We start from the raw sequence: 19691 nt of genomic DNA, 5'->3' as shown, positions 1-19691 counted from the left end.
GTTAGTTTAAAACATTATGTTTTAATTGACATTTTCATCTAACTATAAAGTTCATTTATTCCTTGTTTTTTTTCAGTGAATTTCTAATATATTTCATAACATAAAGTAAGATTTCCATTGTCATGCATGGTGTGGGGTTAGGTGCAGGGTCTGGCCAAAGGCAACGCCCAATCTCTCATGGACAATCAACCCCATGAGGCATGGCTGACTATGTCATATAACAAAATAAAGGGTGTTATTAACAATAAGGCAGTCCTACTGGCTCTATTAAATCATCAGAACACCACAATATAAAAAGCAGGCCTACTTGCTTTATCAAGTGGTCAGCAAATATATCAAATCAAATTTATCAATTCAAATTTATAAAGCACGCAGATGTCCCAGTGCTGGATGCAAGCAGAGAGCAAAGGAGAGAAACCTATGATTGGATCCTTGGAAGTGGTCCTGAAGGTGCTCTGCCAGCTCAGCTGTGATTTTTTGGGAAGAACCTAAGCACGCAATGCATTTCCTTGCATCCCCGCATTGTAACCGCCACTGCGCAATGAGGGCACCACAGCTCTACAAAAGTGCAGCTGTGCAGCATTTCCTTGATGCAGGTATTCACTCTGCAGCTCTGCAGCACCTCAAAACTGCCCCCGTGAGAAGCATTTAGACACAGGATCTCAAATTGCAATACTTCACCACCAGAATTTAAGGTACTTTGCTCAGCTGGCTTCACTTGGTCCCTGTATTCAGCCCACGCTCAATCGTGGGCGGCCTGAAATTGTGACTTTGTCCAGGTCCTGCATGACCAGTGTAACCACAGTAAATCTTTATAATTGCCTATCGCTGGTTGAATTTTTGTTTTTTTGTTGTCAACTAATTTATTACATTTTACTCTATTTTTCAAAATTGGTGGGGGATTCTTCTTGTGTTGCGTATTCACTTTATTACTGTTTGAATTGCTGCATAAATACTTTACATATTGCTTCTAAGTTAACCCTGACTGATTTTGTGTCAAGCCCAGTGACGGCTGCCTGTGAGCAGGGGTGGTAGGGAAGGGGAAGGGATGACAAAATGAATAATGAAATTACCTTCTTTGCCGCCGTCACATCCGCTGCTCGCCTCTATCTCGCCTCTCCTCCCTCTTCTTCTCTGCTGGAAGAAGCACCGGAAGCACCCAGGCTTAAAGATTCTGCCGGCCAATCACAGCGCTGCAGTAGCAGTGTCGTTATTGGTGTAGCGGCCTGTTTATCCTCCCAGGCAGTGCTTGGGGAGGTTGGGCATGTTCTCCACAGGGCTGTGCAACACAGCCCAATGGAGAACATACCAAGTACGCATGACAGTTTGGCCAGCTCTAGGGGGGCCATCAAAACATCATGCACATGTAGGGAGGGAGTGCAAACCACTACTGCTCCCTCTGCGGTGAGCCAGCCCAGCCCACCCAACCAGGCTGAATGTTGCAAAGATACTATTTTTCATTACCACTGCTCAACGAGCAGTGGAGCAACGTTCCTCCGCCTTAGCGGAGGAACTGCTGCTGGTAAACCTACCAGAAGGATAAGCACAGGTTTACTTGTGCTTTACCCCAACAAGAATTGTGATTGCTGCTTGAGTAGGGTTCATCTTTTCAACCAGTAACACTATTTTCTACAGGATGGATGCAGCAAATCATATTGTTCCAGATACATACTCAACTAGACAATGACAAGTTTCTCAAGCATTCCAGAGGTGGCTGGCAGCAAGGAGGTTAGTCTGACATTGTCGCGCTTTGAGGGAACAGTGGTACTTTTCTTAATCCGTGCTGCTTGTTTCCAACATTTTGGGGTAAATCCAGAAGAAAGTGAAGAATTAAAATTTTTATGTACAACAGGATTAGTAACTGGGTGGTCAAAGGGGGATCTGCACTATAAAATCATCTCTCATGTTTCTTCTAAATGGATCTGATTGAAACTAAGAAGAGAGCAGGCAACTCGACAAAGGGCAAAGGGCCATCTGATACACACACATATATATGTATATATATATTCACTGAAAAAAACATAGGTTTCACACCAGTTATAGTTAGGAATTAGCATTTAAAAAACCTATTACATTCACTGAAAAAACCATAGGTTTCACACCAGTTATAGTTAGCTGGAAATTTTACTGACATAAAACCATTGAAATTCCACGTTATAGTTAGTTGGACTCACTATAACTTGCGCGTGTAATGCACTGCTGATGACGTCACATATTACATCACTCATGACATGGTCAGTGACATCACTCATGAGTCCAACTAACTATAACGTGGAATTTCAATTGTTTTATGTCAGTAAAATTTCCAGCTTACTATAACTGGTGTGAAACCTATGGTTTTTTCAGTGAATGTAATAGGTTTTTTAAATGCTAATTCCTAACTATAACTGGTGTGAAACCTATGGTTTTTTTCAGTGAATATATATATATATATATAAAACCTATTAAATTCACTGAAAAAAACATAGGTTTCACACCAGTTATAGTTAGCTGGAAATTTTACTGACATAAAACCATTGAAATTCCACGTTATAGTTAGTTGGACTCATGAGTGATGTCACTGACCATGTCATGAGTGATGTAATATGTGACGTCATCAGCAGTGCATTACACGCGCAAGTTATAGTGAGTCCAACTAACTATAACGTGGAATTTCAATGGTTTTATGTCAGTAAAATTTCCAGCTAACTATAACTGGTGTGAAACCTATGTTTTTTTCAGTGAATTTAATAGGTTTTTTAAATGCTAATTCCTAACTATAACTGGTGTGAAACCTATGGTTTTTTCAGTGAATTTCATAGGTTTTTTAAATGCTAATTACTAACTATAACGGAGGTGAAACCTATGGTTTTTTCAGTGAATTTCATAGGTTTTTTAAATGCTAATTCCTAACTATATATAAGGCCTCAAACCTATATTTTTTTCTTTGAATTTCAAAATTTTGTTAATAGCAAATGTCTATAGCTATAAAATGTAATATTTTTGAAAAAGAATGAATCCTATATTTTATTTGTATTTAAAAAAAATGTGAATGTATTTTTTTTTTTTTTACCCTGGAGCGCTCCCGGGGCGCGCCCCGGTGAGCGCCCCGGAAAGCGTAGTCTTTTGAAGCGCCCCAGGGCGCGCTCCAGAGAGCGTCCTGTTAGCGCTATTGCTGCGAACGAAAACATCATCGTGACGTTTCGCGTAGCCGCGTCCACGTGATACGCACGGCGTAAGCGCACCCGGAAGCACTCGAGCGAATACGATTGCGCAACGTAAACATGTGACGGGGCGCGCCGCGTAAGCGCGTGGGTCATGTGACCTGAAAATAACACTTTTTATTGGTGCAGAACAGTTTTGGTTTCATAATGATGAAATCCCTGGTCTTGTGACCTGAAAATAACACTTCTCATTGGTTAAAGCCTTTTTTTTTTTCCAAATGATGAAAGACCCCACCTTTTTACCTTATTCTGACTTTGTCCTTTGACTTAGGAAGACCTGTATTGCAATCTTTCAGGTATATTTTGTACTTTGAAATGGCTTCAATAGCAGCAGCAGCTGGAGCATCTGCACCACCACCACCACCGCAACCACCAAGAGGACCACCACAAGATTACATTGGTGATCAACAAGAGGAGGAGGAGGAGGAGGAGGAGGAGGGGAGGAGAAGATGGCTGCAAGAACACAATACCCCATACCAGCCAAAACCACACATTGTATGGGAGTTTCTTTCGAGTCCAGAGGGCAAGAAAAAAGTAAATGCGGCCAAGGTGACTTGCCTAATCTGTGGTGTGGAACTTTCCAGGGGAAACCCTAATAAGAAATACTCTTTCGGAAACAACACCATGATTCGCCACATGCAGCGCAGGCATCCAATCAACTATTCTGCTGCAGAGATGAGGGAACTGGCCAGTAACCTTCCCCAATCTTCAAGCTCCACCTCCCAAAGAAATCAACCCACTCCAACGGGACCAGAGGCAAGGGAGACGATCCCTTGCATTCAGCCACGGTTTGGGGATTTCCGTATAACATGTATACATTGTGATAAGACCATCTCCTATGGTGAACTGAGCATAAAGCTCATCGTCCTTGCTGGGGACAACCACAAATGCCCCAAAAAAACCCTAATTTTTTCTTATTTTTTTTCCTGCTCCAGTTGAGCCATTTTCAATTCCCAGTTTTTTCGTTTATCCCCAAAAAAATACCAAAAAAAATATAAAATGTTCCAACAACACAAAAAAAATATAAAACAACAAAAAGAAGAAAAAAACAGTTCTTTTTAAAACTACCTCCAATTTATAAAAAAAGGCTACATTTTTTAATAACTCTGTCATTCTTCTTTCCCCATCGGCCGCTCCCTGGTCCGCTCCCCGGTGCCCGTACCAGGCGCTCCCCCCGCGCAAATCGGAAAAAAAAATATTTTTTTTGCCCCGCGGGGCCCTTTTATGGCCCCCACATCAAACCTAGGGGGTCAGGGGGGGTCTAACCAGCCCCCTTATGGTCATTTCCCCCTTTTTTTCCACCTCTTGTGTCTCTATCCTACCGAGACACAAGATGGCGGCTGGTCCGGACTGTTTCGAATGTTTACAGACACCCGAGAGCCAATCAGCTTTCCGTGGGCACTTCGCGTGTCGAAGACTTCTTTAGACAAGGCTACAGCAAAAATTGCTGAAGGGAATTATACCAAATTCGGCATGAAGCTAGATCTTGGTCTGCAGATTGTACTTTTTGTGATCAGGTGAGGATTGGTTCAGTAGTTGTTGATATTTGAAGGGTCAAAATAAAAAGATATTTGGATGGTTAGGCTTGTGAGATTCTCGTAAGTGTCCTGCGAGAGAGCAAGTTCAAGTCTCATGAAAGAGAGCGCTGTGATTGGAAGGCTGTTAGAGTTTTAGAGATGAAATGGCCGCCATTACTGTTTACTGTGAAAATTGCAGGTGTTCTGGAAATTAAGTAAAAAAGCTGCAAAAGAGGGCATCAGAAAGGCTTTCTGTCCTCCTAGATTTGGAGAGGGAGTCTCCAAGACATAACTTATGTGAAGAAAGTAAATGTATATGGTTTTACAAAATAATTTTCAATCTTGTGAGACTCTTGCAAGATCGTGAATAGTCAAAAGGAGTAGGTGAGTTCTACCAGTAATAATGCATATTGTGGCCCTTATTATTGGGAGGAAATGTGTAAAACATAATTATTGTGATGAGTCGAAGGTTAATTGTTTTGAAAAACAATATTCCGATCTCGTGAATCTCTCGGAATTTGAAAAATAGGAAGGAGTACACTCTGGTATTCAGATTTCTTACTATAGGAAGGAGTGTTAGTGGAAAGGGTGTTTATTAGAGTCTACTATTTACGCCCATCGGCTTGGGAAGAGTTGTGAATAAAGTTAAGTCTCTTCCCACACCCTACTGTGCCCACCCATCATCCAAGAGAGGGGTCTCAGCAGATAGGCCAGTCCCTCCAGCACCCTACTATGCATATATGTTATCCATGAGAGGGGTCTTGCTGAGAGTTTTCGAGATAAAAAATAAAATACTACAATCAACACAGATAATGAAATTATAGAATAGTTCTGAAAAGAGCCATTTTTGTTAACATTTTTCATGTGTTTTCTAACGTTTTTGCAGCACGAGCTGACTCTCTCCTTTGGTGATGCCTAGATAGCCTCCACATGCCTGTAGTACTCATATCGTACTGTTTGTTTCCACTCCCCCGTCTGAACTCCTCCTTGCAAAGTTTTCAGATGACATACTTTGCAGAGATTGTTTTGTCACCTGACCTCATGTGAATAAATTGTCACGGAAATTTTTAAAACACCTTACAAATTGATTTATATGGTGAATACGTATACTTTACATAATTTAAAAAACTGGTCCCTCATTTTTGAATTACAAATATGACTTTAATGTTAAAACAGATACCAATGCAATCAAAAGCATGGTGTTAGAATATTAATACACTTGCTGAGAGAGAGTAACAAGAACAACAGAGATGGACAATCTCAACACAAATATTGTTGTAATATTCTGTTTTACACTCAAACATAATTTCTTTGACACATTTAGTTAACTGTGCACCCTTTCCTACTATATTACAATACAAAGCCATTCCCTTTCAAAATAATGTCCACACACAGAATCTAATATTCAGATATTCTAAGATAGAGACACTAAAATAAATAATTCATTTAATTAAAAAAAGCATTGAAATTCACGGAAAAAAAAACAAAGGTTAAAGTGATGTAATTTGAGATGTCATCAGTGATGTCACTGCCCATGTCATGAGTGATGTAATATATGAGGTCATAAGCAGTACATTCGCGGGCATAAGTTATAGTTAGCTCAGCTAACTATAACCATTGACATTACACAAGTAAAATGTGAGCTTAACTATAACTTCTCTGTAGCCTTTGCATTTTCAGTGATTCTAAGGTTTTTAAAATTCCATTCTCTAACTACAATATCTCTGTAACCTTTGGTATCTTCTAGGCATGGCGTAAAATTCCACTCTGCTTGTGGAATTTGCAGACTACGGCAACTCTGCATTTTGCGGAAAATATTGAGTTACCACTAAACTCGGCACTCTGCAATGGAACAGATTTTCTTTTCTGTTAGTGCACTCATCAAATATTTTTGCATGTGTGGGGTGCGCAATGAGACGTGACGGGTACTCACCAGCAGCCGGGCAACCATCAGCAGCCAAGGGGACCTCATCCACCAAACAGTAGTGCGCCAAGAGGCCCCTTTGCAGAGTGGTTGAGAAAGGGGACGGGGCCTCCAATAGGGTCTTAGCAATCTGATTCACAACTTTATTTTTATTTTTTTATTTGGGAAAGGGGGCCTGTGTCCTCCCTGCTGTGTTATTTAATGGTCCAGGGACCCCATACCTGGGGAAATCACTTTTTTAAACAGGAGGGGGTCAGGTGGCATTCTTCCTGAGCATTTTCAAGGCACTGGGAACCTCATCCACAGAGCCCAATAATTTTTTATTGGGGTAGAGGTGTGCATCCCCCCTCCCTAGCTGTGTGCCTTCTGAAGGCCCCGGGCACCCCATCCCACAGGGTTGAAAACTTTTTAATGAGCTAGGAGGAATGCAGCCCCACTCCCCAAGGACAAATGTGTGTCAATTCTGCTGTGTGTGTTGGAATGCCTGCATACAGCCTTTGCACCTTGTTATTCTTGGGGATTAAACTTGCCATTACTGGTCGTATTTTATTAAAGTATCATAAAAGTCCCTTGGCCACATTATTAATTTACAGATCATGAGATCTAGTGAGTGGCTAGCAAAACTCTAACCAAGGACCCAACACATGTAGCTGTAAAGAAAGGTGTAGAAACATGTTAGGTTCCCTGCCATATGACTCTACACTCAGTGAAAAAACATCCCTGCAGACCAATGGTGAAAAGCCGAAACTGTTGTGATCATTATCCAACAGCCTAAAGATGGTTTGTTCCATGAGTTATCTCCTTCTTTCTTATACAACACACACTGCTATAATGCTTTACGTTAATATAAACCGGAGGGAAACTGGTCATCGGCAGCCCTAGTTAACTTGTTCATATTTAAAGGGTGTATTCTATTGTGATAGAGTAGCACTCAGGGTGTTGAAACAAGGGCTTCATTGTTTCATTTACAGTAATTCAATGCCAATAGTTTCTTTTGTTGCCCCAATAAACATAATTTTTGTGGATGTGCATTAAATCTAAAAAGGGGTTCTGAACCTATCACAAGAATACTTAACTGTTTGAGAGCACTTGTGCTCTTCTATCCAAATTATCTGCAGTCTTTACTTCAGAATTTCCACATTTAGGCATCAAAAAAATGTCTTTGTCTTCTTTTCTAGGCCTTGGCCAAACAGTGAATGCATTGTCTCGAAGAGACTGTTGTATATACCTTGTGGGCATCAACCTGCCCACAAGCTTCCCATTTGCTGGATCCATCGTCGCTCTTATGTTCTTTCTTACCACTTGTCCATGGCATGCATGTGTCATGCCTCTTCCTGTGTTTAGCCCTCCTCAAAAGCATGAACCAATTACTACTATCCATCCACTGCTCTCATTTTAGGAACTGTTCTAGGAACTACTTTTATCTTTTTTAAGAGCACTTCACACAAGTGGTCGTGTTTTTACTCAGTTCGAGCTCTGTTTCTTTAAATAGTCTTGTGAATCTTGTTTTTATCTCTTCACATTTCCTGAGCATTGAAAGACCAGGGTCAAATGTCAGACGCTGGTTTTCGAGGGGGCCTGTGTACTCTTATTTCTCTGACAAAGATTGAGGATTATTTTTAATTAATGTCCTGGTGTTGCTTGCCTGTATACAACCCGCTTCACTGCTTGAGCCTTCCCCCTCCCCCTCCCGCATTGCTGATTGTTTATCACTGTTATGATAATTTGTAGGTGGCATTATATTCCAGTTTACAGTTCTAGGGAACAAGATGTAGTCTCTGCACTTCTCAGTAGTGCTATGATAAATTATTGCGGACAGTGGCATTACTCCTCAGCACTGTGACTGTGATGCTAATGGTGAAAAAAGCACTTGCTGATGTTCAGAGGGCTGCTATATAGTGAATGGACATAAGCAGCAATTCTCATGGGCTATATATTTTAATAGAACAGTGAGGCTCTTTTCAGTATGGCTGATATACTTCCAATATGACAGCGTGTTATTTTTTATCCGAATTGCTACATGTGAAAAGGGACAGTACTGGCAAGGCTCAACAATGTTTTATTCTTTTGTTGTGACTGTACCAGTGCTCCTGAGCAGAGCAGACACATTTTCTAGGACAGTACCAGCAGTTCACAGCAGCGGCTTAAAAACTACTGTGTGACAAAGGTATGCCTTTGTAGTAAAGCTGTTGTTCACTAATGGGACCGAGTTGACACCCCATAGCACCGCTGCTGCATTTAAGGGACGGTACTAGCATTTTTGGGTAAAAGTGATGCATTTTGGACAGTACTACCAAATCTTAGCAGGCAGACAACATTTAAATCAGAAGTGGGGATTCAATGACAAACAGCATTCGCGAAGCATCGCCTTGCAAAACTATACGGCGATGATGCATTCCATTCACGCATGCATAATCACGCAGTTTCACTCCCTTCCCTGTAAACTCCAAATAGATTACAAATAAGCCTTTTATGACATTTACATAAGCACTCGTGGTTAGCAAGTGTCGCTACAACTCCTTCATTGCAGCTTTGAGGAATGCAACACTTAATGGAACCATTCTTTTTATCACAACGATCAGTGCCATATACTCAGCGAAATGCCAACAACCCTGGGGCAGGCCGCATCAACAGGGCTAAGTACACACAGCTTGATGCCTACAACCCAGGGGCTGGCAGCATTTGCAGATCTTTGAAGAAAAGAAAAGGCAACAAAAAGCAACACAACAAGAAATCCCTCAGATTAACTTATCAAGAAATACCCCCCTATTCACCGTCTCCCTCCCCATCCCCTCTGCATCAGTACTGACTTGCCCAGTCTGGCAGGCAGGGCGAACTATTCCAAATAACATGTAGAGGTTAAACCTTATGATTCCAGCTGGGTGGGGTCTAGGGCTTTCCCCGTCAAGCAGGGAGGATTCTTAAAATGCGTACGTATTGGGGGCATGTGGCCTCCCAAAGTTCGGTCGAAAGGATGTGAATGAATGGGGACCACAAGTCAGCATAGCTCTCTGCTTTATGATTTGCTACCATTGACAGGTGCTCCATTGCCAACGTTAACTACAGCTTATGCAGCGATGTTGTATCGTCCAAAACAGTTCTTGTGCCCCACTTAGCTAAGAGCACCTGTCTTGCGGCAAGCAATGCTAGGGCCATCTGCCTGCCCCTGAGGGAGAGTAGGGGGAAATGTAATTGGGTTCGGTAATCTCAGAAAAGTGTATGCTGGAAACCTCAGGATCGCTGTATTAAATGCCTTATCTATATCGTCTAAGACCAATTTCCAGAAGGGTTCCAGTTTGGGGCAATGCAATAGGAAGTAGACCAAGGAGCCTGTTTGACCGCACCCTCTCCAGTAGTTTTCAGAACGGCTCTTGTCCCAGCAGTGTATGCGCGCCGGAATGAGGTACAAATATGTAAGCACGTTATATGCAGACTCCGTCCCTACTGTGCTGTGCGCTGTGTGATGGGCTGAAAAATGTATGTCCTCCCACTCCTTGTCAGACAAAGTGTGTCCCAATTCCTCCTCTCACTGCTGTTGGCCTCTAGAACGACCACCCCCCACTCTGTCTATCAGCATTATATATAGTTCTGTAATGAGGTGTTTGTCATCATGCTTGTGCACTAGCCATTTTTCAAATGCTGTCAGTTTCCTGAAAGCGGCTGTCTGATATGTCGGGATGTGAGCCAGTGGCGTAATTGGAGATACTGGAACGCGTCAGAACTGGGTAGATCATAGTCCCTTTGCAGTTGATCAAAAGGGAGCAGGCCATTGGGATCATAGAAATAACCTATGTGCTTGCAGCCCTATTCCTACCACCTGTCAAATACCATCGAACTACGCACCGGAGGGAAGTCGGGGTTCCCCGTGATTGGGGTCATCGGGGAGGGGAATGTCATCAAGGACTTGGCGCATGCCACACTGTCCCTCACTTTCATTGTATGTAAAGTTACCTAAGAGGAATACAAACCCCATGCCCTGTGCTTACACGGGAGCCAAATCTCTCTCCATACATTGACCCCTGCAACAGTCTGGTCCAATGAAAGGACCAATATTTCCCCATTAGTGGCCGATTCCACTCCACTAGGTAGCGGAGATTTGTTGCTTGCATATACCTATGGATCAGAGCTAGTCCCACCCCACCTTCTCGTTTGGGTTGTGCGATATGTGCAAGGGCTATATGGGGTTTCTTGCCTCCCCATATAAACCTATTGATAGCTAGTTGCAATGAGCAAATTGCTTTCGGGGGAGGCGCTAAGGGCAGAGTCTGAAAGGTGTACAGAATGCGTGGTAGGACCATCCTTTTGACTACTAAAATTATTCCAAACTGTGCTAGACCCAGACGGCTCCAGCTATTTAAGGCCAGCATCGTCTGCTAGATGAGAGCCTTGTAATTTAAAGCCAGGCTCTTGGGAATGGAGGTAGCCAATTTAATTCCTAAGTACATTATGGATTGTTTTGTCCATGTCCGTGGGGACATTCCCTTCAAGTTGTTTTCCTGGTCTGGGGTTATTGAGAGGTTTAGAATCTGAGATTTGTTTAGATTTACCTCAAATCCTGAAACCTCTCTAAAGTCACTCAGCTCCGCTAGCAGGGCCGGGAGAGATGATTGTAACTGGGTCAGGGAGAGGATCCCATTGTCTGCATATAGGCTAATAGTATACACATCTACTCCAAACTTGACACCCTTAATCTGTGGATCATCACACACCTTCTGGGCAAACGGCTCTGAATACAGAGCAAAAAGGAGTGATGATAGACGGCATCCCTGGCTAGTACCTTGTGCTAGGGGAAACCGATATGAAGACACTCCATTGACTTGTACAAAAGCCCTTGGAGCATGATATATATACAGGCAAATCATCTAATAAAACCCTCCCCAAACCCGAAATGTTGCAGTGTCAGTTAGGACCATCTCACCTGGTCGAACGCTTTCTCAGCGTCGATTGCTAAAAATACTGCTTCTCTAGTTGACCTTTGTATTACATCCATGATGTGGAGCAGCCTCTTTATGTTGTCTTTTCCTTGACGGGTAGAAATGAAACCGGATTGATCAGGCTCTATTAAACCCGCCATCAGTGGGTTCAATCAGGTCACCAGAATCACAGCAAAAATCTTTACATAAATATTCAGCAGCGATATAGGGCGGTAGGAGCCTCACTCCTCAGGGTCTTTCATTGGTTTAAGTATGACTGAGATTGAGGCCTCCAACATCAAGTCTGTTAGAGTACCGGTCTCCAGAAAGAAATTGAACAATCTTGTCAACAAGGGTGCCAATTCTGTACAGAACATTTTATAGAATTATCCTGTGAACCCATCAGTCCCCGGGGATTTATGCGAATGCAGGCGTGCAATGGTTGCGATGACCTCCTCGATCGGAATAGGCTGATCTTATTGTTCTGCAATGTCCAGCGACAATCTAGTGACTGGTATATTTTGTATATAAGCATGGGATGAAGGCTGTGGTATGTCTGACTCAGAGTATAGGTTTTGATAAATGTTTTGGAATACCTTTGCTATGTCTCGATCAACCTGCACTGTGGCACCAGCCGTGTTTTTTACCGGACTCATCAACGACGCCACTGGCTTTGTTCTTAGCCGTTGGGCAAGCATTCTTCCGCACTTGTCACTGCTCAAGAAAAACTTGTGGCAGAGTTTCAAAAGAGAGTATTCAGCTCTGTCCAAAACAAGGCATTTCAGGAGAAGTCTTTTCTTCTCTAACTCTCTCCATATATTGGGTGCCCCTGTTTGCTTCTGTATTGCTTCAACCAAAGTAACTTCTTGCTCTATGCTCTGTTTTTTCTCGCAACATAGTTTGTTTTTCTCTGCCAAGGTTGTTATACATTCCCCTCTGGTTACTAGCTTTAGAGCCTCCCAGACTGCTGCTAATGCGGTATCCCCCCTATCGTTGATGGTCAGGTAATCTAGGATACGCATGCAGATCTTTTATTCTACGGTTTTGGATTGCAACAGACTTTCCCTCAGGCGCCATTCAGACAAGCTGGAGAGAGGTGTAGTCATGCTCAGGGAGACCGTGATCATGGAGTGGTCAGATAGAGATCCTAATCATGGCGTGGTCAGATAGAGACCGTGGCTCAATGGTAAGGTCATGTAGATGCGGGGCCAGTGCCGCTGAGACTAAGAAATTATCTATACGGGCATAGGTCCTGTGTGCTGCCAAGTAGTACCTATAATCTTGTGTGTCTGAGTGTGGTCTATGCCAGCTGTCCTGGAAGCCCTGTTCTGCAAGCCCTCTGCAGAGAAAGATCCCACCTGCGCTGATCTCTGTCACAAGTGTTCTAAAGCGGTTGAGTCACTAGAAGGGACTATTTGATGGGTAGGAGTCCCCCGGGGCCATATGCATCTGCAAATCCCGGTACCCAAAGTCAGCACCTCAGGGAGAGGACGGACGCTCCGACGGGTTGGCCAGTGCGTTGATCACAGCTTTTCTCTCACTGGCTACAGTCTCTAGGCCAGGCTTGTGGCTAGCAGAAGGCCCACCAATTCGCTGCCAGCTGGAGCTTTTTGGGTTCAAATTCTTCACTTGCCTGTCACTGCCATCCTGAGGTAATTCAGGAGAGTGACCCAGGACCTCTTGCACTTCCTTTAAGGATTTTATCTGCCATAGCTTGTTCTCGTGTCAGAAGACGATACGAAAAGGGTGTCTCTAGGAGTAGGAGATCCCTTTCTCTCGAAGGTGAGACGTCACGGTCTGAAACTCCTCCCTCTTGAAGAGAGTAGTTAGGGAGAGATCTTGGAAGAATGACAATGTATGGCACCTAAACTGTACCGGATGGGCATTTCTGGCTAGACGAATGATGTTTTCTTTAACCTGGAAGTCATGTACACACACCAGGATGTCTGGAGGGGGATCTTTGTTAACTTTAGACAGGACCACGCGGTGCACCCTATCAATCTGAATTTCTGCAGGGCAGTTATCGCCAAGTCTCTGCCAGGAGACAGCAAGAACATATTTGTGGATATCTTCGCCTTCCTCCGGGGATGGCGCTCCTCTGATGTGCATATTATTCCTCGTGAGCAGTTTTCTAAATCCTCTGCGGATGCTTGTAATTCAATATGTTGCTCACGTAGTCACAAACTTTCCTACGGCTTCATATCTAGTTCTTTGTCTCTGCTAGTTTCTCGTTAAATGCCTTGTATCAGTGGTGGCGCACGGGTGGGCAGATGCATCACAACTCTTCTCGCCAGAAGTAGTAACCTTACTTCTTAAGTTCAAGCCTGGGGCGTTCCTTTGCAGGCAGTCAATGAGGCCTGCTGGTCCAACGGGGTCTCCTGCGACAGCAATTTACTGCCTTTACATCAAGGGCAGTGGGCCTCAGTTCTGTGCGGCCGGCCCCATTCCGATCCTTTTCCATCCACCTCTAAGTGTGTCCCCATGGTCTTAACGACCCAGGATTGTGGGCAGGGGCAGATCACCATTCAGTTGCGGCCCCTTCCCTATCCACAAGGACCGGCACTGAGCAGAAATTATGTGGCAAAAAGACGATAGTGCCGGAAGAGACTCGAATGCACGTCTCACTCAGCATCAATCTTGGCCATGCCCCCGATTGCAACACTTCAAAGGAACAATTCACTTTTTGTTAAACTGTTTCTCTCACCAGGTATCTAGGAACAGTTGCGACATAGTGTGGCTATCTTCATTCTTTCATTTTTTGCCATTTTTCATCTTTGAGGCTTCTGAATTAGTTTTATAAATTTAGTGTTTAAGTCCTGCACAGATTAAAGATGTATCATTTGCATTATGGCACCCATGGCTACCTATGCAAGACATACACCAATGAGCGAGGCTGCCTCTTCTCCAATGAGTAACAGCAATCCAAGAAGACTGCCATATGTAATAAGCTGCACTGTGGGTATATTTGACGCTACTCCTCTCTGGCTAGCTGCTACAGCACCAGGATTTCAGCCAATTCCTCCGCATCAGGAGAAATTGTACTGACATGCGAGATTTTCTGACTCAAGGAGACATCTTGAAGGACAAATTGATTCTACGGGGCTACCCTTACCGGCTGGTTAAGGAAGCGTTTAAATGAGCACGCTACTATGATCGAGACTCTATGTTTCTACCTAAGGAGAACAACACTAAGAAAACCATTGTTTGCATTACTAAACACTCGAGTCTGAACAATAAAGTGCGACAGGCCATTAACTCCAGTTGGTTCTTACTTAACCTGAACCCGGAACAAAGCCCTCTACCCAAACCTATCTTCGCCTTTAGAAGAAATAGAAACTTAAAAAACCATCTGGTCAAGGGCAAACTACCTGAGAAGGGATCTTTCCATCAAAGTTCCCTAACTGGACCTAACCCGATAATGGGCAACCACCGATGTGGTACCTGTCAAGCGTGCCCCAATGCGATGATAGGCCCTACCATCGCCATTTCATCTCGTACCATCAATCTCACCAAAATGACGAACTGCCGCTCCTCCGAACTTGTGTACATTATCACCTGCCCCTGTAATCTCCCTTATGTTGGAGATACAGGGAGGGAGATCCGACTCCGCATTGGGGAACACAAATCCAACATTAGAACTAGCAGGAGGGGAGCCCCCTTGGTGGAACATTGGCTCACCAAAGAGCATACAGAAAAAGACCTGAGATGGTCTGTACTAGAGAAAATACAGGTTCTACCTGGGGGTCTAAATGAGGAATGCCCGTGGGCCAATGCCCTTATCTAGAAAGCTGACTCCTGTACCCCGGATGAGAACCCCTGTCCCCTGCGGTATGTAAGGTACCTTCCTAACTGTCTGATTGGGCTCCCATAGACCCTATTTGACTCATAGATCGGTATAATCTCCTTGGACCATGCGGAACCCGGTCCTCTGGCCCTCACGGGTCCCTCTGAAGCATTGCGATCTATTGAACCAAATAGCCCCCTTTTGTTCTTTATTTGCCTTTTTCTTACCTATTATCCAGTGCTATCTGCACTTATGCAACTCTCCTTGCATTTACCCCGGATTCTTGAATTTTAGTTTATTATTTTGCTCCCTCATTCTGACATTTAGACCTCAGATCATGTATTTTCTTCCTACACGGCGCCATCACAGCCATATACTCATCCCCTTCAAGATGGCCACTCTCTTGAAGCTCCAATATACGTTTTTGCCTATGTTACGCTGATCTGCCTTGTATGACCCCAGACGTGAAATCTCGCGATATTTCGCGCTATCTCGCCCGGGTCACACACCTGATAACCATTCTTATAGATCCCCCTGTGCTACCTCCATCACTTGCTCTATCGTGAGTGGGTGCTTTGTATGGCCAGTCGGAGAAGCGTCTCCCGATATCTCTGATGTAAGAGTGTTCCCGCCTGCTCACCTAGCCCCTGTCCGTGTCCTGGGCGGTTTTTTATTATATTTGCAGCATTTCCGCAACGCCGCTAGATTCAATTTATGCCTCCACTAGCCTATTATTTCTTTCCGTGGTAGGTGGCACCATATCCGACACGCCGCCCCTGCTAGGAGACGATTAAAGAGCCAGTATCCTTCGCCTCGCTTCCATCTACCCGGGTAGGTTTTATATGTCGGTTACGATCTATATCAAGCCTTATACCTCCATCTATCTGGCCGGAACATCTGCAGCTGTAGCACTATACAGGGTCCCTTTTACATTTTAAAACCTTGTCACTTGACTTCTAGGTATCCCGGTGTCAGGACTATCTAGATCCTAGGAGCATCAGGAATCCAACATCGTTTCCGATTGTGTCCTCCATAAACCGGTAAGTTCTGAATCCAGCAAGTGGGAACCCCTAGCACAGAGTGAACCTGGTATCCAGCCAGCCTGTCTAGTAGAAGAAAGTAGTTCTACTCCTACTCCCGTGTTCAGATATCTTACTCTGAGTTTTAAATCATTATTTCAGTTATACCCTTGATATTGTGGTGCAGGAGCCCTGTCGTTCCCCTTCTGAAATATATGAAGAATCCTCCAGTTTGGATGTGTTGAAACTCCATCTTCTTGGTAGGTCCCTCGCACTCCTGCACTAACCATACTGTCTACCCATGATGAGCATTGTCTTTTCGCGGCATAAAATTGTTAGCCCTTCTCTCTTTAACTGGCTCACCTGTTTTCTTAAACCTTAGCATCACTATAAACTTCTGACACCCTCCTTTGGACTCAGAATACGAACTCAGTGAACTTTTTTGAACCCTTGGAACCTCTCAGGCCATCTATGGTATGAGCGAATCTTTTTGACGAGTAGATGTTATGAATAAATTCCTTAGGGGCTACCCCTCTAACCCCTCTCCTTCTATCATCCTTTGAACCTTTACTGTGCTTGTAACCTCCTAATAAGTAGGAAACCATAACTACTTTGACCCCTCACTCCTTGTTCTGAAGGCATTATTCTGTTTAAATTGGCTTTTTTATTTGTCTAGAATGTGTGAGCTCCCTTGAGTAAGTGTGTCTAACTGTAGCTTAAAATCTAAATGTCTGCTCTGGCCTTTCTAGTCTCTGGAACTCCTGGATGTTGCTGCTTTTCTATGCTATCTTAAAAAATGTAATTGTTTTTGAAAAACTCTGAACCCTTCTGGATATTCTCTAAATTCTGCTGTTTTAAATAAGTCTCCCTTACAGAAATAATCGTCGTCCCCCTGTGGCCCTTCCTCCTTCCACCTCACCCTTGCCCTGATGAAGGTATAGCCCGAACTGGGCTATATACCGAAACGCGCGTCAGCGTTTTTTCCACCACAGGAACTTACCTAACCCACTGGGACTTTATGCCATCTGTCCCTAATCCATCCATTGCATCAGTGGGGATTGTGTGAAGTGTTTCATGATGTGTGAATGAATGTGTTTGTGTGTTGGTGGTATGAGTTGTGGGAGTATGAGCTATGAATAGTATTTAATCCTGCTTTTCCTACATTTTTATCATTATATATTTATAATTGTTATTTTTGAATATGTTTGTTCACATTACCCAAATATAAAATGAATATGAAAAAAATGAATTACAACAAAAAATATTAAACAGGTTTGATAATATGTATATGTTGATTCATTTGTGAGACATCCACCATGGGTTCAGAGTGTTATTAAGTGTGTTGGACCTTTTGTAGGCCATTTTTTATAATTACTGGGCAGGTTTCCTCCTCTGCTTAAGCACAGCACCAGGACTTAGCCTAATTCCTTTTAGTACGCCTGGTCTTAGAGAGACAGCATACATGCCAACCCTCCGGATTCAGGTGAGAGACTACCGATTTGCTGTTCTCTAATGGAGTGGATGGGTTCTTTGATTCACTGTCATCCGGCAAGTATCTCCTCAGTGTTTTAGGTCTGTGTTCTGCCTACATCCCCATTACCTTCAGATGAACTAGTGTTAACTGCGTGGCATGTATGAGGCCTCATGAACCTGTCCATTGATTATTCATGTAATACTTGGGGAACCAGACATTCTTTTTTCATGTTATTTGCTTTCATACAAACTGCCACCCATCTCACCCAATCATCTATAAGCTCAGTAATTCAGAATAGTTCCTTTGCCTGTCTGCTACTAGCTTGCGCTAACCCACAAGGCACCACAGGAATCATGACAGACTCTGCCTGCACACTGTTTTCCCTGGCTGTGCCTGCCTTCATCTTCCCTTACCTTTTCCACTGACTTCCAGCCATGTTGAACAGCTGCCAGGCTGCTACATATCATGGCTAAAAGATATCACATTGACAAAGCCAATAGCTCTATTGGCTTTGCCAATGCTTGTTTAATTTGTGTTATAAGCTTTGAATAAGACATTTTTAAAAATAATCGTTGCACCAGATTGTCAATGCCAGAACAACCGGCTTTGTCGGTGCTTGTTCTATACCTGGTGTTTTTGGTATATTAAGGCTGCAGTACCTACGTACTATATGCGTGTCCAGTCACTGTCTATCGGTGGTATTTTTCTATGTCATTTTTCAATTGGTCCGTTATGTGTCATTCACATGTGGTATATCTTTATCTAGGAAATTATAACCATTACAGTGTCTGCCTACAGTCGAATCTATATGACTAGTTTGTTGTTTTGCAGTATCTACACACGCCATATATCAGACTAGCTGCAGCATATCTGCCCTTCGTTCTCTATTTTAGTATATTATATTTTGTATTAACCTATAGGTAAACTGTACTTGAAGATTTCATTACACCACATCATAGGAAATGGAATTTCTGAAAGAATGTAAATGAGGACCTGAAATCACTCCTGATGGTAAACGGTTGAATTTCCATTGCCTTTTGATGATATATTTGTTTTGACTGCATATCTTACTCATTCTAATGTACAATAACATTTGTTACATTTTAGTGGCAAAATATTAATTCTTGCTGGTAGCTCAGAAAACAACACGTGTTTCCTAAATGAACCCAAGCTCTGAATACTATACTTTGTGGTGATTCTGTCAAAAGGATTGAAATCCGGCATGAAAACGATGACGAAATGAAGAAATTCTATGTAAATAATATCACCTTATGTTTAGCAGTTATTTGCTGGCAGGTCTTCATTGCATCCCTGCAGGAGTTGACAGTGTAAGTCATGGGCTTTATTAGAGGCAATGTAGGCAAGCGACTGAGAGGAAGCTTTGCTGGGAAGCACTACATGTGTGCAATGTAAAATGCCTCTGTGTCAAGTGTGGGGAGCTTATTAAATCAGCTTATTTATGGTTGTTAATATTATGAAGTTAGTGATGCACAGCATCCCTAAAAACCATTGTCAAAGCCAATAAGTCCCAAATGCGAGAACTATTGGCTTTCACAGTGCTTGTCTGCATTCCTGTTGCTTATTTATTGGTGGTGTGTAGGCCCATGGTTGAGCACAGCACATTTTGGGTATATATCTGTACATTAACCACAGGTCCCTCCTGCCCTCGTTCCATTCCTTAACTAAGTGGAGGAGATGACCATCTCCGGGACAGAAAAAAAAAGAACAGGAGCATGCTGGGATACCCAACCCACTCCCTCCCACTGGGAGTACATATGCGGTACAAGCCCAGCATGCAGCCTGTTCTTTTTTCTGTCTTCCAACAGAATGGGACATGTTTGGACTTATCTGATGGAT

The sequence above is a fragment of the Lissotriton vulgaris genome, chromosome 7, assembly GCF_964263255.1.
Source record: "Lissotriton vulgaris chromosome 7, aLisVul1.2, whole genome shotgun sequence".
Classification (NCBI taxonomy): Eukaryota; Metazoa; Chordata; class Amphibia; order Caudata; family Salamandridae; genus Lissotriton; species Lissotriton vulgaris.
Note: the sequence above shows the minus strand (reverse complement) of the source record.